The following is a 20,771-nucleotide window of genomic DNA, read 5'->3' on the forward strand; positions in this document are numbered from 1 at the left end:
ACCAAGGTCCTATTGAATTTGTGACAGGGCTCAATTAAATTGACATTCTAGTTGGATCTCCTTGGATAACAAAAGCAGAAGTGTCTTAGGTTTACGCTACACACAGTGCCAAAACCTGATTACCTCATTCCCTGACCAGGAATCGAACCCCGGCCGCGGCGGTGAGAGCACCAAATCCTAACCACTAGACCAGTGCTTCTCAAAGTGTGGGGCGCGCCCCACTGGTGGGGAACGGAGACATGGCAAGTGGGGCGCGACAAACGGGAGGAAATTCAAAATGTTATGCCTATCTTAAATGCTTTTCTTTATTGACAATAAAGATAATTCACTAAACAAAACACCCACACACAAACAAAGTAATAATGAATAGCTAAAATTATGAGAGAGCATTGGGAGACCGGGAGAAAAACGTAGCCTGGAACTAAAGTGCAAAAACAATGATTGACGTCAGGTTGTTAATTGCGGCTGGACAACAAGGTAGCAGGTAGCGTAACTGTGAGCAACATGAATAAATTTGTGGCTCGCGAGTTATGAGTCATTGTCTCCATTAACTCGTTCACTGACTCACCGCTGCTACTGTTAGCTAACTGTAAAGAGGAGACATGCCACACAACTATTATTCTAACTGCAATTGCGTAAATGTATAAAGCTAATTGCTGTATTAGCTTCGTGGCTGAAGCGGAGCTAACACAGCTCACAGCTCGCGCTCCCTCCCAGCTCGTAGAGCCCCTCCCATACCAGAGAAACTCGCCAGCTCTCTGCTCCGCACGGTCAGGACTCATGATTGTACCCGACTCACAGTTCACAGGCAGCTCACAGCTCACTCGCTCCCTCCCGGCTTTATTTTGAAGGAAGCGGGAGTTCATTCAATCTGTACATAATTATCTTATTCTAATTGTGCAGTGTTGAATGTTAGAATATTATTATTTTTTCACTATTGTTTAGGTTATTTAAATGTTCTATTTGTGCATAGTTTCATACATTTTATTAAAATTTTGCACTGTTTCGCACTGAATGTTAATTTATTGGCTATTTGGGTTATTTTAATTTATTTAGAGAGAAAGAAAGAAAAATAAATGTTTCGCCTTGGAGACCTCTTGATTTTTAGCCTTTTTCACAGTGGTTTGGAACTTGTTTGTACATTCTGTGGCGCACACTCTGGGTGATTGATTCAAGTGACTCGAAAACCCGATTCATTTTAGTGAGTGACTCATACAAACTCGAGTATCCCATCACTATAACACACCCCTGTCACGTTAACAAGCCACTGGATTTCTTTAAAAGAAAATCGACAGCAGGAACAACGCCTGGTAAAGGCCGCGTCGTTTAACAGTCGAGCACAAATGGCCTCATACAAAGTTGCATACAGAATCCTGCAGTGCAACCACATGCTTCTAAGCTGTGGCATCTCTGAAAACAAAACACAGATCTCAGCTCAACATTGAGCATGACTTGAGAGTGTCAGTTTCAAGCCTGCAACCACGTTTTGAGAAGTTGTGCAGTGCAAAACAGGCTCATTGCAGCCACTAATGCAGGGATAAATTTTAGTTGTTTTTTGCACAGATTGCAAATTAAACGCTTTTATTTTCTCTTTTTGAACTTTGTGTTATTTGATGTTATTGATTTTGATTCAATATAAAATATGATGTTACTTGGTGTTAGTTCAATCGAGTTGAAATGTAATTTATCAATATTTTTGTTGGGGCGACAGGAGCAGGTGGGGCTTGGAAATCCCACTTGTTCAAAGTGGGGAATGACCAAAAAAGTTTGAGAAGCACTGCACTAGACCATCAGGGACCCAAAAGCAGTGCACACGGTACAGGTTGCAACACTGTGGTGAACTCTTCCTAACTGGCAAATTATTTGGCACAGTGCATTGTACTGAAGTTGTGAACATTTTAGCCTTAGATGAAAGCAATTCTGCACATCTGGAGAATAAATCCAAGCAAGAACAAGTTTCACGCTTTAGACTTCTCTCTTATTTCTGGGAGAAATAGAAAGATTCCTGAGTAAGAGTGAGTGTGTCATAGCCCTGCAAGAAAAACAGTTGATAGATGACTAAATCAGGGTCTGTCAGGGCATTGGTGGTATAGTGGAGAGAATAGCTGCTTCCCAAGCAGTTGACCTGGGTTCGATTCCCGGCCAGTGCGTTCTCTGCTCCTTGTATAATCAGCTTTCAAATGTACGTTGCTGCTCAAAATGTTATTAAGCACCATGTTACACATCAAAGTTCTTTTAGTTTTTAAAAGCCACAATGGTCCTAGAGCTGCTGGAAAGAGTTACAGTTTTTCTCAGTCGCTTTGGTACAATTCTCGAATCATCCTCGCCATTTTCAAAACAGTACGCCATTTCTCAAAACGATTTGGACAAATAGCAAAACACCATGGATGACCTGCAAAAGCCACTCTTGCTCAAAATCCTTAGTTCATCTCTCAAAACTAAATATATGTGTCAATGAACATGTCAGTGCCATCAGAATATCAAGTCCTTGTGTACGGAGAAGACAGTCAAATTGCTTAGTCATGTTGTCAATATAACAGTGTACTCTGGAGGGATGTTCTGATGTAAACTATGGCTAAGTTTTGATGACAATTATTGTAATTTACACCTTAGTGTACGTGTGAGATTGATTACAAGAGACAAGATTCACAATTACCCTTTTACTGTTTGTAATTTGTACAAAAAAAAAAAAGACAGCACTGCATAGCACAAAGAAAAAGTAGAAATGTGAACCTACAATCTAGTAAGGGAAAACTGTACATACAGTGCTGTAGGAATTACAGTGTAGACAGTCTTCCTAGACCTGTTGACGTTCCTGTCTGTTGGGCCACATTCTCATCCACGTCACATTGAATATTATCTCCTGCGATGCAGCGTGGAAAGAATCTTCTTGAGTGTTTTATCCAGCCTCTGCAGGCATCTACTGTGATGTCCTCACACGCTGCATCCATGGCAGCCAGAAGGGTAATTTGTGTATGTGGCTGGCGCTCATACACTTTCCAACGCCACGCAGAGAAAAACTCTTCAATAGGGTTAAGGAATGGGGAGTAGGGTGGGAGGAACTCCATCAGCATCCTATTGTGAGCTGCAAACCATTGCCTGATGATGTTTGAGTGATGGAAGCTGACATTGTCACAAATTACCACATGCTTTGGCAAGTCATCTCCAATCTGACCTCTCATGTTCAGGGATGAGATCCCTGTAAAGAGCGTCTAAAAAGGTGACTAGACGCTCTGTGTTATATGGACCAATAAGGGGAATATGCGTTAGCACAACATTTTCTGAGATGGCAGCACCCATTGTTATGTTCCCGCCCCGTTGGCCTGGCACATCAACTGTCGCTCTGTGTGCCCAATGACATTTCGCCCACGCCTTCTGCGTTTTGTGAGGTTGAAGCCAGCCTCATCCATGTAGATGAAGCTGTGCGGTGGCTCGCTTGCTTCCAGTTCCATTATACGCTATATCCAGAATACACAAAATTAGTTTTATGAGTTACATGCATTTTCATTTTGATAAGGTTACATCAAATGTATACAGCACATATTGCATCTTCTTTTCTACAGCCATAGCAAATGTGTAAAGGTCACACTTACTGTACTGTATATCACTATGCAATGTTGTACTGTTTACTGTGAAGTACGGCTACTGTATGCTCATACATGTTTTACCTGTACATAATGGTAGCGCAGCTCCTTCACTCTTTCTTCATTTCTTTCAAAGGGAACAGTGTACAGCTGTTTCATATGCATTTGGTGTCTTTTCAGTACCCTGTCAATTGTTGAGATGCTGACTGTTTGGATGTTTGCAAATATGTTGTTGTCCTCTATAATGGCACTCTGTATCTCCCTAAGTCTTATGGCATTGTTCTCTATAACCATGGTGCAAATGGCCTCCTCCTGTTCAGGTGTGAAAAGGGGCCCTCTGCCACCCCTGTGAAGTTGTCTTGCTGTCCTATGTGGAAACAATATAGTAGGGTGACCATACGTCCGTATTTCACTTCCTGTCCCGGGCGTCCCATGAAATACGGACATGTCCCGAGAAATACGGACGTATGGTCACCCTACAATATAGCAATGCAAAACACAAAATTGAGTAAGATAAAATGTCACTGTATGAAGTATACTTACTTATATTGTAATGTGGAATACTGTTACATTGTATGAAGCATTACAGAACAGTGCTTATTGTTGGATTACATACCTGTTCTCTCGACGAAAAGTCTGAACGATTGAGGACACAGTTGTTCTGCCAACATTTGGCTGCACCCTTCGACCAGCCTCTGCCATTGTAAGCCCATGATTGAGAACATGGTCCACAAGGGTGGCTCTGATCTCATCTGGAACGCGCATATGTCCTCGGCCTCTTCTGCCTCTTCCTCTGTTCTGCCTCCCAACTCCTCCGCCACGCAACCTCACTCCTCTTCCTCTTCCTCTTCCTCTTCCTCTTCCTCTTCCTCTTCCTCTTTTCTGTGGCTGTTGGCCCCGTCTAATTCCTTCCATTGTCAGACATTGAAACATTGTGTTGTGCTCCAGCTATATATATATTTGTCAGTTGATTGGTCGTTAGAGAAAGTCAACATTCACCTGGGAGCAATTTACCAATTCAGGACAGATTTTGAACAAAAGTCTAATGGAAATGTATAGAAATATGCTTGACATATTATGACAACTTGTTCAACCATTTTGCATGTAAAGACCTATACGATGAACTAATGCCTTAATGTTGTGGGGGGTGAGACTGTTCAACAGAGACCTGTACGATACATTTTGATCAACATGACAAAAGCAATTGATAATGTAGGAAACAGCAGAGAATTGTACATAATCATGTGCATGGATGTGCCAAAGCATTGGCAACTTGCTGAAAGAAATGAGAAACTGCTTGTTTGATGTGCACAAGTGACACAATGATGTGACAATTGAACACGTAGTTTTGAGAATTGCAACTCTGATCTGAGAATTGTCCAAAAGCGACTGAGAAAAACTGTAATACTATGTCAGCGAAATAAAAAAATAAATGGTTTGATATGAAAATGGCTTAAAAAAAACGTCTCGCCCTGGGCAGGCGCTCGATGACTGCAACTAAAGCCGTGCAATCAGTTGTTGCCTCATCATGATGGCACTTTGATGGGGTGGTCCATGAGGGGGGTCTTCTGGCACCACACCTTCTGGTCTGCCTGGGCTGTTCAGGTAGTGGGAGACCCTCGTTCATGGCAATATTCCGCAAATCTGGCATGCCTTCTCTGGGCTATTTTGCCCCCCGCTGCATCGAGACACATCCACCTGGCCTTCAGCAGTGCGCTCCACAACGGCATGGGTGTTTTGATGCGTATATGTGTCTCGTGCTCCAATTATGATTGGCAGTCCAGCCACGGCATGAAAGTCCCTCTTAATTTGTACTTGTTGGACAGCGGTGTATGGGAATTTGATGTACCATGGTGGGTGATAAACTGATGAGAGCTTTGATGACCAAGGGGAGCGCACGACTCACAGAGGACTGGGACACTCCGATCTGTCTCCAATCTCCCTCTGAAAGGTTCCCGTGGCCAAAAATCCAAAGATGGTGAGGTCCTGGATGTGTGGTGGAATTGGGTTTGATCGGCGTGTTTCTCTCTGGAGTTGTGGCTCTAGCAATTAAGCTGCATATTTGTAGCAGCACAGTCCTTGGCAATCTAAATCTCAGCCATTCGTCTGTCTCCACACGGTCTCTTCCAAGAGCCTGACGCGCTAAGGCATCCAAAAGTAGCAAGACAGCCGCTGGTTACGCTTCCCGTATTATACAGATTCAAATGAACCTTCGATTAGTGCATATTTTAAGTCAAACAGAACAATATCAGCATCATTGTTGGGTATAATGTATATATTTATTTATGTTTTCTTCAAAGTAATTAAATATACAATCCATTAGTCAAGCAAACGTGATTTGAATAACAGCGGACTATTTTACGAAACTCCTACGACAGGTCTGGATCACTCGTGTATTCTGTTCGTACCTGAAAGAAAACGTAAAATACGAAAAGAGTGGTAAATGCGCAAATTCTCTTAAATCACTCGTACGGACGATTTAAGAACAAATCTGTGCGTACGAACGGTTCTTGCATGAGGCCCAGTGTGCTTTACAGAGTAAAAGAAGTAAATAAAAACAGTGTGTGAAAACAGCTAAAAAGCACATGATGGGTACATGTAATTTTTTTACTCTAACTTTTGCAGATAATAATGGGATTGGAAGCAAATGAGACCCCTTACATCCTCGTGTTTGTAGATGAAGCCGGCTTCAACCTGGCCAAGGGGCGAATACGTGGCCGCAACATTATTGGCCACCGGGCCACGGTGGATGTTCCAGGCCAGCGAGGGGGCAATATAACTATGTGTACTGCCATTTCTGAGAATGGTGTGGCCACTCACATCCCCATTCTTGGCCCATAGAACACACAGAAGCTCCTCTTCTTCTTGGACCACCTTTATACTAATTTGGTCCCTGAATATGAGCAAGGTCTTCTTGAGTCTCACCTACCACGCTACATGATTGTGTGGGACAATGTCAACTTCCATCGTGGTCCACTCATCAGGGCTTGGTTCACTATGCATCCAAGAGTTGCTCCCACCTTATTCCCCTTTCCTTAATCCTATTGAGGAGTTTTTCTCTGCTTGGAGGTGGAGAGTGTATGAGCATCATGCTCAAGACCAAAGATTCCTGCTCCATGCAATGGACGCTGCATGTTTAGACATTACAGGAGATCAGTGTAGGGGATGTTTGCGGCATGCACAGCGTTTCTTCCTGCGTTGCATTGCAAGGTAAAATATACGTTGCGATGTTGATGAGAATCTGTGGCCAGACAGACAGCAACGTCTGGACGACCAGGAGGGTGAGGACAGTGGTCATGAGGGAGGGGGACGACAGCGACCAGTAAAGTGTTGCTATAGTGTTTTCTGTAAGCTGCAGATTTATTTACAGTACTGTAGGCCACATCATTTTGCTTGTTTTTTGTTTGTGTTTATATTACAGTATACGTGTGCTATGTATATTTTTCTTTTCCTTCTACAATACTATACTGTATGGAAGTTACGTACTTCACAGTATTTGTGTGAATAAAAATGGTTGGTATGAGTGTATTGTGTGTGCTTTGAGGCTACTCTTACTGTGAAACTTTTTTCCTTCAGTTTTATACACTATTGTATTCTGTTAGGTAGTCCTATGCCATAGTGACAAAACATCTAAACATTTTGACTTGTAGTGCTCACACAATGCCAAAAGGACAATGCATTTTGGGGCACTGACTATTTGAATGAGAAAGAAACTTCATTTTGACACATGGCTGAACTGTTTAGGGGGAGATATGAGCTTTTGCTGGTGAACCATGGTGTTTTGCTGAACCATTCAGTTTAGTTTTGCAAAAAGTACTAAAGAGTGTTGAAAACGTCCGGTCTGTTTCAAGAAATGAGCCTAGGCAATTGAGAAAGATCTTTGCAATTTGGGTGGCACTGACTCTTTACATGGGAAAGAAATCAGGTCTGAAGCATGGGTGAACAGTTTTGGGAGAGATATGTGCTTTTGCAGGTTAGCTATGGTGTTGTGCTGAACTATAAGGGTGTTATGCCAAATGATCTTAGAGTTTTGAGAATGTAATTTCTGTTTCAAGAAATGACCCAAACCAATAGAGAAAAACTGTAATATAGCTAAACGGCTAAAAATAATATACCATGGATTAAATAAAATAGTGTTATTATGATGTCACGTTCTGTGACCAAACTATAATGACACATTTAACTTTATAGTATAGTAGTAACCTTTTAATTTAAAATGTCAATAGACAGATAGATAAATAAGTAATTGACTGTAATTATTGTTGGTATTAAAAGCTATGGTTTTGATTTTTTTTAATGCTTTCATGTCATACCAATTGTTAACTGTATAAAGTGCATAAATACTTTCTTTTTTTTAAAGTATTTTTTTGTGCTTTTTATGCCTTTAATGAGAGGACAGTTGGAGAGAGACAGGAAGTAGGGGGCAGAGAGAGGGGGAAAGACACGCAGCACAGGGCTGCTCGGTGCGGGAGTTGAACCAGGGCTGGCTGCAGCGAGGACTGTAGCCTCTATATATGGGGCGGCTGCTTAACCCACTACGCCACTGACCGCCCCTGATTCTCCTCATTTCTAATGTTATCTTCAGATGAGCTCCAAGCCAAAGAGCCATAAAGGTATGGGATATGAGGAGTGGATGGCAAGGCTTAGGGCATTTGCCAGCAATGGGGTTTGGCCTTCAAATGCTGGAAATAGACCAGCCCCGAGGCAGAAGAAATGGCATGATCTCTATCAGAAGGTAAAGTAAAGCCACTACAAAAAAAAGAGACATGAGTAATTGTCATTAATGAGATGATGCTGTAATGTTTCAGATGGAAAAATCGAAGAAGACATTTTTATGCTTATTTTGAAGCTGGGATTCATATTGGATTTACTTTACATGAGTGTACATTTGTCATTTCAGTTCACTAAATCCCATTTTGGTGGGTCTTTTTCAGATTCAGTGAAGCCCAACTTGGTAGCCCGGAAAACACCGAGCCCATCTCCGTCCTCTGTGAGGAGCCCTATCCCATCTCCATCCTCTGTGAGGACCTCCAGCCCATCTCCGTCCTCTGTGAGGAGCCCTAGCATTGCTCCATCTTCCCGGACCCCGGCACACACCTGCAAGACTGTTTCATCTGTGAGTACAGTAGTATGTCTTCATTAAAGTAATGGAGTTCTAGGTCTTCTTTAATGAGACATATTTATGCAGATTTCCAAATCTCTTGTGCTGTTTTCAGGGGGAGCCTGGAACGTCACTGTTACAGTCAGCAGCAGCCGGGGAGGCAGCTTCTTTCTGGTTGCCGAGTGAAATGAGGAAAACCATCCCTGTGCAGGACCAAAGATGGATTTCAAATACACTCTTTCGCTCTGGCAAACTGCACCCAGATTGGAAGCTTTGGTATGAGCCTCCTGTGCCAGCCCTGATCTACCACCAGGTACCAACACCCGACCGTTTCTTTTCCCATCGGCTTCTGGTGTGGATGCCCTATCATCAGTGGAAGGTCAGGGTGTTCTGCCAAGCCTGTGGGAAGCATCTTACAGGTGCTGGTATCCACAAAAGGGCTCGGAAGGTCCTGGATATTGATAGGTTTTACCTGCTGGTGACGGAGACACTCAAGTGCAGTGGGTGCAATCTCACATACCTATCAACGTCCCAGACCATCCGGGATCAGCTGGACTTGCCGCACCAAAAGCTGTTCCGGCTTATCCTGACCCAGAAGTGAGTAAAACATTTTGTAAAATGGTAACTTGAGGCATAGAAAATAAATAGATCTGTAAATGTAACTGTAAACTAAATACTTTATTAATCTGAATTCCAGGTATGCCTGTGACATACGTGTCATCCGCCTGATGCGGGATCGGACTCAGGGCAACAGCTCTGCACGGCTGTTAAAACAGCTGAAAGAAAATCACGGGGAGGAATGGCTGGATAGGTTGGGGCAATATTTTGAAGAGTGCTCTAACTTTGTTAATCGGCCCAGCCTGTTCCCAGTTGTGTGCCAGGAGCCCCCAGAGCCCGCTGACGTCCCCACTGATCGCTGGTTGCTGTCTGTGTATGGCAGAAACATCCTGTCACGCATAGACCACATCAAGGCCAGCCTCACATCCACCTTGGGCACCATCTTAAAGTTGGACTCCACCAAAAAGGTGAGTAATAATGTAATGATAATAACAATTATAATTATCATCATCATTATTATTATCAGTGATGCCGGTAACGCGTTACTGTAGTCGGACTACTTTTTTCAGTAACGAGTAGTCTAACGCAACTACTATTTCAAAACTAGTAGTCAGATTGAAGTTACTTATCTAAAACATCGTGCGTTACTATTCTTATGAGTTATATCAGTGTCCGCGATGGGAGCGGGGTTCGCCTGAAGTCACTCGTTATTTTACATCTACCTACCCAGTAAAAGTGATCTGTCCCACTAAAATGTGAAACACCAGCGATATCATTTGTTACATTTTACTCACTTTCCCTAATCATTTTAAATAAATACACCAATCTAAACCACAGTTTTCATCAGTGCCTGTCACAGACGATAGTTGAAAGGTTTAGCTATTCGTGCTAACTTTATAACATATAGCCTACGTTTCCGGCAGTGCTATGGAGAGGGCTAGCTAGCTATTTATCTTACCTGGTCGCAATTGATGACTCAAAGATGACTTGTTAACGTCTTTGTACTGTATTACATCTTCTAGTACCTATATACGATATCTGAATGAGTGTACGGGTGTTTATCTATATGTATACTTCGTCAGTTGTAGCTTTGGGTAATCCAGTAACAGCTGCAGTTGTAGGCGACTAGCATACAAACATTTCTGCAAAGCGACGGGTCTGACGATCAATCAGTTTTCTTTAAACTTTTATTGGTCAACGGGTGGATACAGCAAGATAAACGTGACATTTTTCGGTCAAAAACTTGACTGTCATACTGGCTTGGGCCCATAATTATCAGCAGGTTACGTGATATGACCGTCCGTTTGTCTGCATCGCTGCGAGTGAATGACTGATGGTCACTGAATCACTGGTTTACTTGCCCCACTCCACAGTTTCTCGCATAAATGCAACTAAAAGCGAAGTCATGAATACAGATACGGGTTTTGTTCTGATTTGTTTTGTAAAATCACTCCTTGCTGCTCTAATACGGGACAACTACAGGTTCATTAAGATGTTCAATATAACTTAAGTGTTACCGTAATTCATATGGATAGATGCAATCAGAGTTAAATGCATGAGTCAAGAATGTCTATTGTATTTTGTTTTTTTAAAGAAGTGTTTATGTTAAATTGAGTCAAGAAACGCTACTTTATTCTTTATAAGAAGTATTTAAGTTAGATTTGATGAAGTAAAAAAAAGCATTTAATTTGTAATAAGTATTTCAGTTAAATGAAGTGAAGAGAGAGTATTTTGATTTTTTTTATCCTGTTTTTGTTTAATAAAACCACTTCTTGCTGCTCTAATGTTAGACAACTACAGGTTTAATGGGATGTTCAAAATAGGCCTGCATGTTCATTCATTTACATAGGCCTAAGTGCCGTTAGATTCCGAGTATGTTATTTTATTGTTATTAATATTTATGTTAAATGAAGTGAATTTTATTTAGTAACTTAACTAAGTTACTTTTTAAAGAAATAGTCAGTAGTCAGTACCATACCATACCAACTTTATTTATAAAGCACTTTATACACCCACAGGACCAAAGTGCTATACACAATCATAAAATACAATACAATCATAAAATAGAAGGGTCAAATATAAAAGCAGTACTAAAGTAATTAAAATGTAAAGACAATAAAACAAAGTCAAACATCTCAGATTGTGCCAAAAGCCAAAGAAAAAAGATGGGTCTTAAGTTGGGATTTAAAAACAACAAGTGAAGAGGCCTGTCTTATGTCCAAAGGAAGGTCATTCCATAGCTTGGGAGCTGCCACAGAAAAAGCACGGTCCCCTCTGAGCTTGCGCTTTGTCTTTGGAACCCTGAGAAACAACTGGTCAGCTGACCTGAGGGAGCGGGAGGGTGTGTAGGAATGTAGCAGCTCAGACAGGTAGGGAGGGGCAAGGCCATTAAGAGCTTTAAAAGCAAATAAAAGGATTTTAAAATGAATCCTAAAATATACTGGCAACCAGTGTAAAGAAACTAAAACAGGGGAAATATGGTCAAATTTTCGTGTACCTGTTAAAAGTCGTGCAGCAGCATTTTGAACCCTCTGAAGCTGGGAAATGCATGAATCACTAGCCCCTTTCACACTGCCGAATAACCCACTTTTAATCCGCGAATTTAGCGTGGCCGCTGTTGCGTTCACACTGCCGACCCGGGCTGCCGCGTCAACTCGACTCGCCTTTCGACCCGCGTCGGACCCTAGTCTTTTTGCCGAGACGAGTTTGGTGTGAACGCAATCGACACGCTCTCTGGGAAGAATGGGTTTAACTTTGGCTAGCTGCCTTAAGTGAAAAAAGCTGGATTTTACAACAGCTCTAATGTGAGCTTCCAGCTTAAAGGACAAGACCGTTTTTTTGACATTGGGCCCTTGATTTCACATTATAACATGATGTTCTACTCACCCCTGCTTGTTGTTGGTAATTTGGAGCTGTTCCGAAGATATTCGAGAGGCGTCTGGCTGCTCTCTTGAGATATTCGGCCATGAAACGGTTTCCTATGGGCAACTTTATACAGGCACAAACTACGCTGTTTATAATTTATTAATTACTCTACACTAGCACTGATAACGTGGAGGTGCGTCGCTTACTTAAAAAAATCCGGGTTACTGTAATTTTGAATTTTAGCCGAATGAATAAATAGGCAGCAGGTCTGTGGGCTGTCTGTGGTAGTAGCACGACGAGGACGTCAGTACCCACTTTACGACAAAAAAATCAAAATTGCAGTAACCCGGATTTTTTTAAGTAAGCGACGCACCTCCACGTTATCAGAAAACGAAAAAGAGTTGAGTACTTTCTGCCGTAGGAGGACTCGGGGAGAGGAAGCAACTCTTGTACAACTAGAACGGCTGCTGGAGGAGCTAAGGGGTCCAAAAGGGAGAGACCTGATGGGTGTTCCTCTGCTGGATGAAGTGAGGATGGATCACATCTGGCGTGTGCAAAAACGGCACATAAAATGCATCCAGGATGTTCCAGGGATTCCGTTGTACACTGAAGTAGGCAGCAGGAACAAGAGTGGCATCAAGCTCAGCAGCTGCCGCTGTGCCAGAGGATCAACATCTCTGGAGTCAGTTCACTGCCACTTGAACAGCTTTATTCCTGGTAAGTCCCTCTCTACATGATTACACCTCTTAGCTGGATTTGATATCAAAACTGGATCAACAAGCAATTTTTCTAAGGCATAAATGAGTTTTTTTGTTTTTTTGCTTGTTTTTTTCAGGAACCAGTGCAAATCTGCTGAATTTCCAGCTCTATCTCCTGGAAGGCCTTAACAGGTGGAATCAGGATCGGGGCGCTGCAGCAGTGAGCGGCAAGCCGTCGTGTCTTCTCACATATGCTGGAGACACGACACGATGCATTAACAACAACAGCCTGAAGGTGCTCGGCCGAGAATACGTCCCCAACTTCACACCTCCAGCAAAATACACAGGTATTTCAAAATGCTATCTGTGAAGGTAAAAAAACTGTTTAGTTAAACTATTGTATGACTGAGTCACTAATATGTATGAAGAGTAAAGAAGTGTTTTACTATCTGTGTGTGTGTTTGTTATGTTTCCGTAGGTGAGCTGCTGGCTGTTGGCTGCCTGTTAAGTCAAACGGGCGAGCCTCTGAAAGCACAGCCTGACTCGGAAGAGACTGACGGGCTTCTGGGAGATGTGGCCGCGAGTGAAGGAGAGGAAGATGAAGGCTTCATGATGAAGATGCTCTGGACTTACTGGTGTCAGGACTTCAAGGTGAGACGCTTTCCTCTGCAACCTCACAGCTCCAAGCCTCCACCCAGCCTGCTGCCTCCACCCAACCTGCTCCCTCCACCCAGCCTGCTGCCTCCACCCAGCCTGCTTTCTCTACCCAACCTGCTCTCTCCACCCAGCCTGCTCTCTCCACCCAACCTGCTCCCTCCACCCAGCCTGCTCCCTCCACCCAACCTGCTGCCTCCACCCAACCTGCTCTCTCCACCCAGCCTGCTCTCTCCACCCAACCTGCTCCCTCCACCCAGCCTGCTTTCTCCACCCAGCCTACTCCCTCCACCCAGCCTGCTTTCTCCACCCAGCCTGCTTTCTCCACCCAGCCTACTCCCTCCACCCAGCCTGCTTTCTCCACCCAGCCTGCTCCCTCCACCCAGCCTGCTCCCTCCACCCAGCCTGCTTTCTCCACCCAACCTGCTCCCTCCACCCAGCCTGGTCCCTCCACCCAGCCTGCTCCCTCCACCCAACCTGCTCCCTCCACCCAGCCTGCTCCCTCCACCCAGCCTGCTTTCTCCATCCAGCCTGCTCCTTCCACCCAGCCTGCTTTCTCCACCCAACCTGCTCCCTCCACCCAGCCTGCTCCCTCCACCCAACCTGCTCCCTCCACCCAACCTCCTCCCTCCACCCAGCCTACTCCCTCCACCCAGCCTGCTCCCTCCACCCAACCTGCTCCTTCCACCCAGCCTGCTCCCTCCACCCAACCTGCTCCCTCCACCCAGCCTGCTTTCTCCACCCAGCCTGCTTTCTCCACCCAGCCTGCTCCCTCCACCCAGCCTGCTCCCTCCACCCAGCCTGCTTTCTCCACCCAGCCTGCTCCCTCCACCCAGCCTGCTTTCTCCACCCAGCCTGCTCCCTCCACCAAGCCTGCTTTCTCCACCCAGCCTGCTCCCTCCACCCAGCCTGCTTTCTCCACCCAACCTGCTCCCTCCACCCAACCTGCTCCCTCCACCCAGCCTGCTTTCTCCACCCAGCCTGCTTTCTCCACCCAACCTGCTCCCTCCACCCAGCCTACTCCCTCCACCCAGCCTGCTTTCTCCACCCAGCCTGCTTTCTCCACCCAACCTGCTCCCTCCACCCAGCCTGCTTTCTCCACCCAGCCTGCTCCCTCCACCAAGCCTGCTTTCTCCACCCATTCTGCTCCCTCCACCCAGCCTGCTCCCTCCACCCAACCTACTTTTTCCACCCAGTCTACTCCCTCCACCCAGCCTGCTTTCTCCACCCAACCTGCTCCCTCCACCCAACCTGCTCCCTCCACCCAGCCTGCTTTCTCCACCCAGCCTGCTTTCTCCACCCAACCTGCTCCCTCCACCCAGCCTACTCCCTCCACCCAGCCTGCTTTCTCCACCCAGCCTGCTTTCTCCACCCAGCCTGCTTTCTCCACCCAGCCTTCTCCCTCCACCCAGCCTGCTCCCTCCACCCAGCCTGCTTTCTCCACCCAGCCTGCTCCCTCCACCCAGCCTGCTTTCTCCACCCAACCTGCTAACTCCACCCAGCCTGCTCCCTCCACCCAACCTGCTCCCTCCACCCAGCCTGCTTTCTCCACCCAGCCTGCTCCCTCCACCCAGCCTGCTTTCTCCACCCAGCCTGCTCCCTCCACCCAGCCTGCTTTCTCCACCCAACCTGCTCCCTCCACCCAGCCTGCTCCCTCCACCCAACCTGCTCCCTCCACCCAGCCTGCTTTCTCCACCCAGCCTGCTTTCTCCACCCAACCTGCTCCATCCACCCAGCCTGCTCCCTCCACCCAGCCTGCTTTCTCCACCCATTCTGCTCCCTCCACCCAGCCTGCTCCCTCCACCCAACCTACTTTCTCCACCCAGTCTGCTTTCTCCACCCAGCCTGCTCCCTCCACCCAGCCTGCTTTCTCCACCCAGCCTTCTCCCTCCACCCAGCCTGCTCCCTCCACCCAGCCTGCTTTCTCCACCCAGCCTGCTCCCTCCACCCAGCCTGCTTTCTCCACCCAACCTGCTCCCTCCACCCAGCCTGGTCCCTCCACTCAGCCTGCTCCCTCCACCCAACCTCCTCCCTCCACCCAACCTCCTCCCTCCACCCAGCCTACTCCCTCCACCCAGCCTGCTTTCTCCACCCAGCCTGCTCCCTCCACCCAGCCTGCTTTCTCCACCCAGCCTGCTTTCTCCACCCAGCCTGCTCCCTCCACCCAGCCTGCTCCCTCCACCCAACCTGCTCCCTCCACCCAGCCTGCTTTCTCCACCCAGCCTGCTCCCTCCACCCAACCTGCTCCCTCCACCCAACCTCCTCCCTCCACCCAGCCTGCTCCCTCCACCCAGCCTGCTCCCTCCACCCAACCTGCTCCCTCCACCCAACCTCCTCCCTCCACCCAGCCTACTCCCTCCACCCAGCCTGCTCCCTCAACCCAACCTGCTCCCTCCACCCAGCCTGCTCCCTCCACCCAACCTGCTCCCTCCACCCAGCCTGCTTTCTCCACGCAACCTGCTCCCTCCACCCAGCCTGCTCCCTCCACCCAGCCTGCTTTCTCCACCCAGCCTGCTGCCTCCACCAAGCCTGCTTTCTCCACCAAGCCTGCTTTCTCCACCCATTCTGCTCCCTCCACCCAGCCTGCTCCCTCCACCCAGCCTGCTCCCTCCACCAAGCCTGCTTTCTCCACCCATTCTGCTCCCTCCACCCAGCCTGCTCCCTCCACCCAGCCTGCTCCCTCCACCCAACCTACTTTCTCCACCCAGCCTGCTCCCTCCACCCAACCTGCTCCCTCCACCCAGCCTGCTTTCTCCACCCAGCCTGCTTTCTCCACCCAGCCTGCTCCCTCCACCCAGCCTGCTTTCTCCACCCAGCCTGCTCCCTCCACCCAGCCTGCTTTCTCCACCCAGCCTGCTCCCTCCACCCAGCCTGCTTTCTCCACCCAGCCTGCTCCCTCCACCCAACCTGCTCCCTCCACCCAGCCTGCTTTCTCCACCCAGCCTGCTTTCTCCACCCAGCCTGCTCCCTCCACCCAGCCTGCTTTCTCCACCCAGCCTGCTCCCTCCACCCAGCCTGCTTTCTCCACCCAGCCTGCTCCCTCCACCCAACCTGCTCCCTCCACCCAACCTCCTCCCTCCACCCAGCCTACTCCCTCCACCCAGCCTGCTTTCTCCACCCAGCCTGCTCCCTCCACCCAGCCTGCTCCCTCCACCCAACCTGCTCCCTCCACCCAACCTCCTCCCTCCACCCAGCCTACTCCCTCCACCCAGCCTGCTCCCTCAACCCAACCTGCTCCCTCCACCCAGCCTGCTCCCTCCACCCAGCCTGCTTTCTCCACCCAGCCTGCTGCCTCCACCAAGCCTACTCCCTCCACCCAGCCTGCTCCCTCAACCCAACCTGCTCCCTCCACCCAGCCTGCTCCCTCCACCCAACCTGCTCCCTCCACCCAGCCTGCTTTCTCCACGCAACCTGCTCCCTCCACCCAGCCTGCTCCCTCCACCCAGCCTGCTTTCTCCACCCAGCCTGCTGCCTCCACCAAGCCTGCTTTCTCCACCAAGCCTGCTTTCTCCACCCATTCTGCTCCCTCCACCCAGCCTGCTCCCTCCACCCAGCCTGCTCCCTCCACCAAGCCTGCTTTCTCCACCCATTCTGCTCCCTCCACCCAGCCTGCTCCCTCCACCCAGCCTGCTCCCTCCACCCAACCTACTTTCTCCACCCAGCCTGCTCCCTCCATCCAACCTGCTCCCTCCACCCAGCCTGCTTTCTCCACCCAGCCTGCTTTCTCCACCCAGCCTGCTCCCTCCACCCAGCCTGCTTTCTCCACCCAGCCTGCTCCCTCCACCCAGCCTGCTTTCTCCACCCAGCCTGCTCCCTCCACCCAGCCTGCTTTCTCCACCCAGCCTGCTCCCTCCACCCAACCTGCTCCCTCCACCCAGCCTGCTTTCTCCACCCAGCCTGCTTTCTCCACCCAGCCTGCTCCCTCCACCCAGCCTGCTTTCTCCACCCAGCCTGCTCCCTCCACCCAGCCTGCTTTCTCCACCCAGCCTGCTCCCTCCACCCAACCTGCTCCCTCCACCCAACCTCCTCCCTCCACCCAGCCTACTCCCTCCACCCAGCCTGCTTTCTCCACCCAACCTGCTCCCTCCACCCAGCCTGCTCCCTCCACCCAACCTCCTCCCTCCACCCAGCCTACTCCCTCCACCCAGCCTGCTCCCTCAACCCAACCTGCTCCCTCCACCCAGCCTGCTCCCTCAACCCAGCCTGCTTTCTCCACCCAGCCTGCTGCCTCCACCAAGCCTGCTTTCTCCACCAAGCCTGCTTTCTCCACCCATTCTGCTCCCTCCACCCAGCCTGCTCCCTCCACCCAGCCTGCTCCCTCCACCAAGCCTGCTTTCTCCACCCATTCTGCTCCCTCCACCCAGCCTGCTCCCTCCACCCAGCCTGCTCCCTCCACCCAACCTACTTTCTCCACCCAGCCTGCTTTCTCCACCCAGCCTGCTTTCTCCACCCAGTCTGCTTTCTCCACCCAGCCTGCTCCCTCCACCCAGCCTGCCATAGCTGGCCGTATGTCTGAGGTGTGAAATGTATAGTAAACTGTAGAATAGTAGATAGATAAAAGAAAACTTGAACAAAATGTCCTTTAACTAATATCTGTTCTGTTGGTTGTGTTGTCTTAGGGTTTAGATGAGGCAGGCGTACCAGGCCTGGACAAAGTGGACAGCTTGGCTGAGTATCTGGTGGAGCTGAGGAACAAAACCTCTCTGACGCTGAGCAACCAGGAGGTCAGTAACGTGTTGTTGCTTGCTGCGTACATGCACTATGCACACTCCTCAGCTCACTGGAACATTGCTGTGTACTCATGTACAGTTGTGTTATTTCCCTGTGTAGGTGAGCAGCATTGTTGCTCTGTGGCAGAGCCTGCTGGACTTTGACAAGCAGAGGGTGGTATTTGCTGCAAGGCACCAGGACAAACTGAACACTGGGAGGTTTAGTTCCCCCAAAAAGGAAGCAGGAATTTACCCCTGGGGTGGAAAGTGTGAAGCGTCATGCCTTAACAACCACAGCCCCATCTGCCCAATGGCCAGACTGCTGCCGCCTAGTGGAGCCCATCTTTGTTCGCCTCTGCAGGATCCATCGTAGTCCAAAAAAAAGAGGAACAGGCACATTCTCAAGATGGGATCTGATCCTTCAGGACTACAGAAAGATCAGGCAGCTCATTTTAGCAAACGGAGCTATCATGCAGCAGACTACCTTGCAGCTGGTGGATGTGAGCTACACCACCCTGGTTCAGTGGCATAATCAAAGGGTGAAAAGGCAGGAAACGGCTGTGGTGCAACAAGGGCTAAACCTTCCTAGCCGGTTTTCTGTAGCTGCTGACCCACTTCTCCCCGCCAATATACGTCCCCATTATGCCATACCACATTCAGAACCAACACATATTTACAGTTTACCCCCTAACACTGTGGGACAGGCCAAATTAAAAAGAAAGCTGCAATTTACAGATGATACAAATCCACCAGGACAGCAGCAGCTTCTCCCTGCTCCACCCAAAAGGCCTCAGGTAATGACAATTGCTCCAGTGGCCTCACAGGTTCGTGTTATCCCCACTACTCTACAGACACAGAGTTTTTGAACGTTCTCTGCCACTCCTCCACATGCTCCTGCTCTGGCTCCTGTTTTGGTCCCTCCTCTGGCCCCTGCTCCGGCTCCCATAGCAGGCTCCACTCACCCTAATAGAGCACCCCGAAAACTGACCCGCAAAGTTTTGCACAACACGTGCAAAAAATGCGGGCAGTTCAGAATGGCTGAAACAGGACACAGCCAATATAGAGGGTAAATTTACTGTCCCTCTAGTGAAACTCTAACTAAAGAGCAGTGGCTGGAAGAAATTAAAAAGAAGACACAAGTGTACTCATTTATACTTTTTGAGCATTTACAAACTTTTTTTGTTGTATATACTTTATATTGTGGTACAGTCTTTCCACCTCCGTTGGCATTACTAGGCGCTTCGAACAAGTGCACCACCATTTGTCGGCGGTCACCCTGTGTCTCACAGCTGTTGCTGTGGCTCCAACTTTAGCTGGGACCACTTCTCTGTCCCTCCTCTCTCTCTCTGCCCGTTCTAAATCCATCTGGGGAAGTTCGGCATCTGTATATTCTGGTTAATAAAGATATCCCTTTAGCTCTATGGTAAAAGGGATGTCTTCATCATCAGTGTCGTAGTCAGACATGATTACGTTAACTTTCCGAGCAGTAAACACCGTGAAACAGGCGCAGCTGTCGCCAGGCGGCAGCGCGCATTGATACTGCAACCTAGTGCCAAGCGAACTATCCCTTTAAGCCTGGTTACATGCATTCATACAGGATTCATGAAAAGGATGTTGGCTTTGCTCCCTTCGATAGCTCAGTTGGTAGAGCGGAGGACTGTAGGTGCCCAACAACAGTTATCCTTAGGTAGCTGGTTCAATTCCGGCTCGAAGGATGTGCCAAGCTTTTGAGCACAGAGGCTCTTTTGGCCAACTCCGTCAATCCTTTCAAAGCTTTTGGAATATGCTATTTTACGAAAGACTGTACCACTCTCTATTGGATTTGCTAAGGACTAGTGGAGCAATGAATAACGCGTCTGACTACGGAGCAGAAGATTCTAGGTTCAACTCTTGGCTAGCTCGTCACGCCGTTTTTAGTCTCTCACTTCTCCCACTGCTATAGAACAGGATCGCTTTAAACCTTCTACTCCCTGGGTATCCCAGCTCACTTACGCCCCAAAGATACCTCACAGTGTGTTGTCCTGCAACACATGTGGCTGACCCAACACCTTAAGGAAAGCTCGTCTTCCTCTTTATCTCTGCTGTCAATGATCCCACCCAGAACCCCACCTCCCGACCGAAATTGTTTGCATCGCTGAAAAAAGATCCCACTTTCAACTTGGATTTCTTATACTTTTTAAATAAATAATTTTGTCTACAGGCCTCTGTCCCGTATCAAAGGTCTGAAAGAATCACACAGCACAAATGCAGACGGTCTGCCCATTTAAAGAGCATAAAAGGGGTCAAAGTATCAAACAGGCCTCAATGAGAAATAGTGCCTTTTTAATGAGTCACCAAGGCCACATATGTTCTGTGTTTTTCAGCTCTTCTAAAGGGAGGGTTTTCACACACCGCCACACCAAAGTATAAACATCCTAACAACAGAAGATGAAAATCATGTGCCAAATGAATGGATGGATAGACCTGACAAAAAAAGAACCAAACAAAAAGGCTGCACTTTTGCGCTGGACAATGTGAGGGTATATTGAGGATCAACATCTGTGTTGGACGATGTGGAGACTTTCCCAGATAGATGCCAGATATGTTTCTGTAACGACTAAAT

General features: G+C 47.9%; 1 protein-coding gene and 2 non-coding genes across 4 annotated transcripts in view; 2 read left to right on the plus strand and 1 right to left on the minus strand.

Moving 5' to 3' along the window:
* LOC142385525 (immunoglobulin kappa light chain-like) overlaps positions 1-20,771 on the minus strand; it is a 202,846-nt gene that overhangs the window by 160,020 nt on the left and 22,055 nt on the right. The gene's annotated exons all lie outside the window — the stretch shown is intronic.
* On the plus strand, positions 2,079-2,150 carry trnag-ccc (transfer RNA glycine (anticodon CCC)). The gene has a single exon. It is a non-coding gene; the product is annotated as a tRNA-Gly (tRNA).
* Positions 19,796-19,884, plus strand: trnay-gua (transfer RNA tyrosine (anticodon GUA)). Its single transcript is given in 2 exon segments — positions 19,796-19,832; positions 19,849-19,884. It is a non-coding gene; the product is annotated as a tRNA-Tyr (tRNA).

Source organism: Odontesthes bonariensis, chromosome 8, assembly GCF_027942865.1.
Source record: "Odontesthes bonariensis isolate fOdoBon6 chromosome 8, fOdoBon6.hap1, whole genome shotgun sequence".
In the NCBI taxonomy this organism is placed as follows: Eukaryota; Metazoa; Chordata; class Actinopteri; order Atheriniformes; family Atherinopsidae; genus Odontesthes; species Odontesthes bonariensis.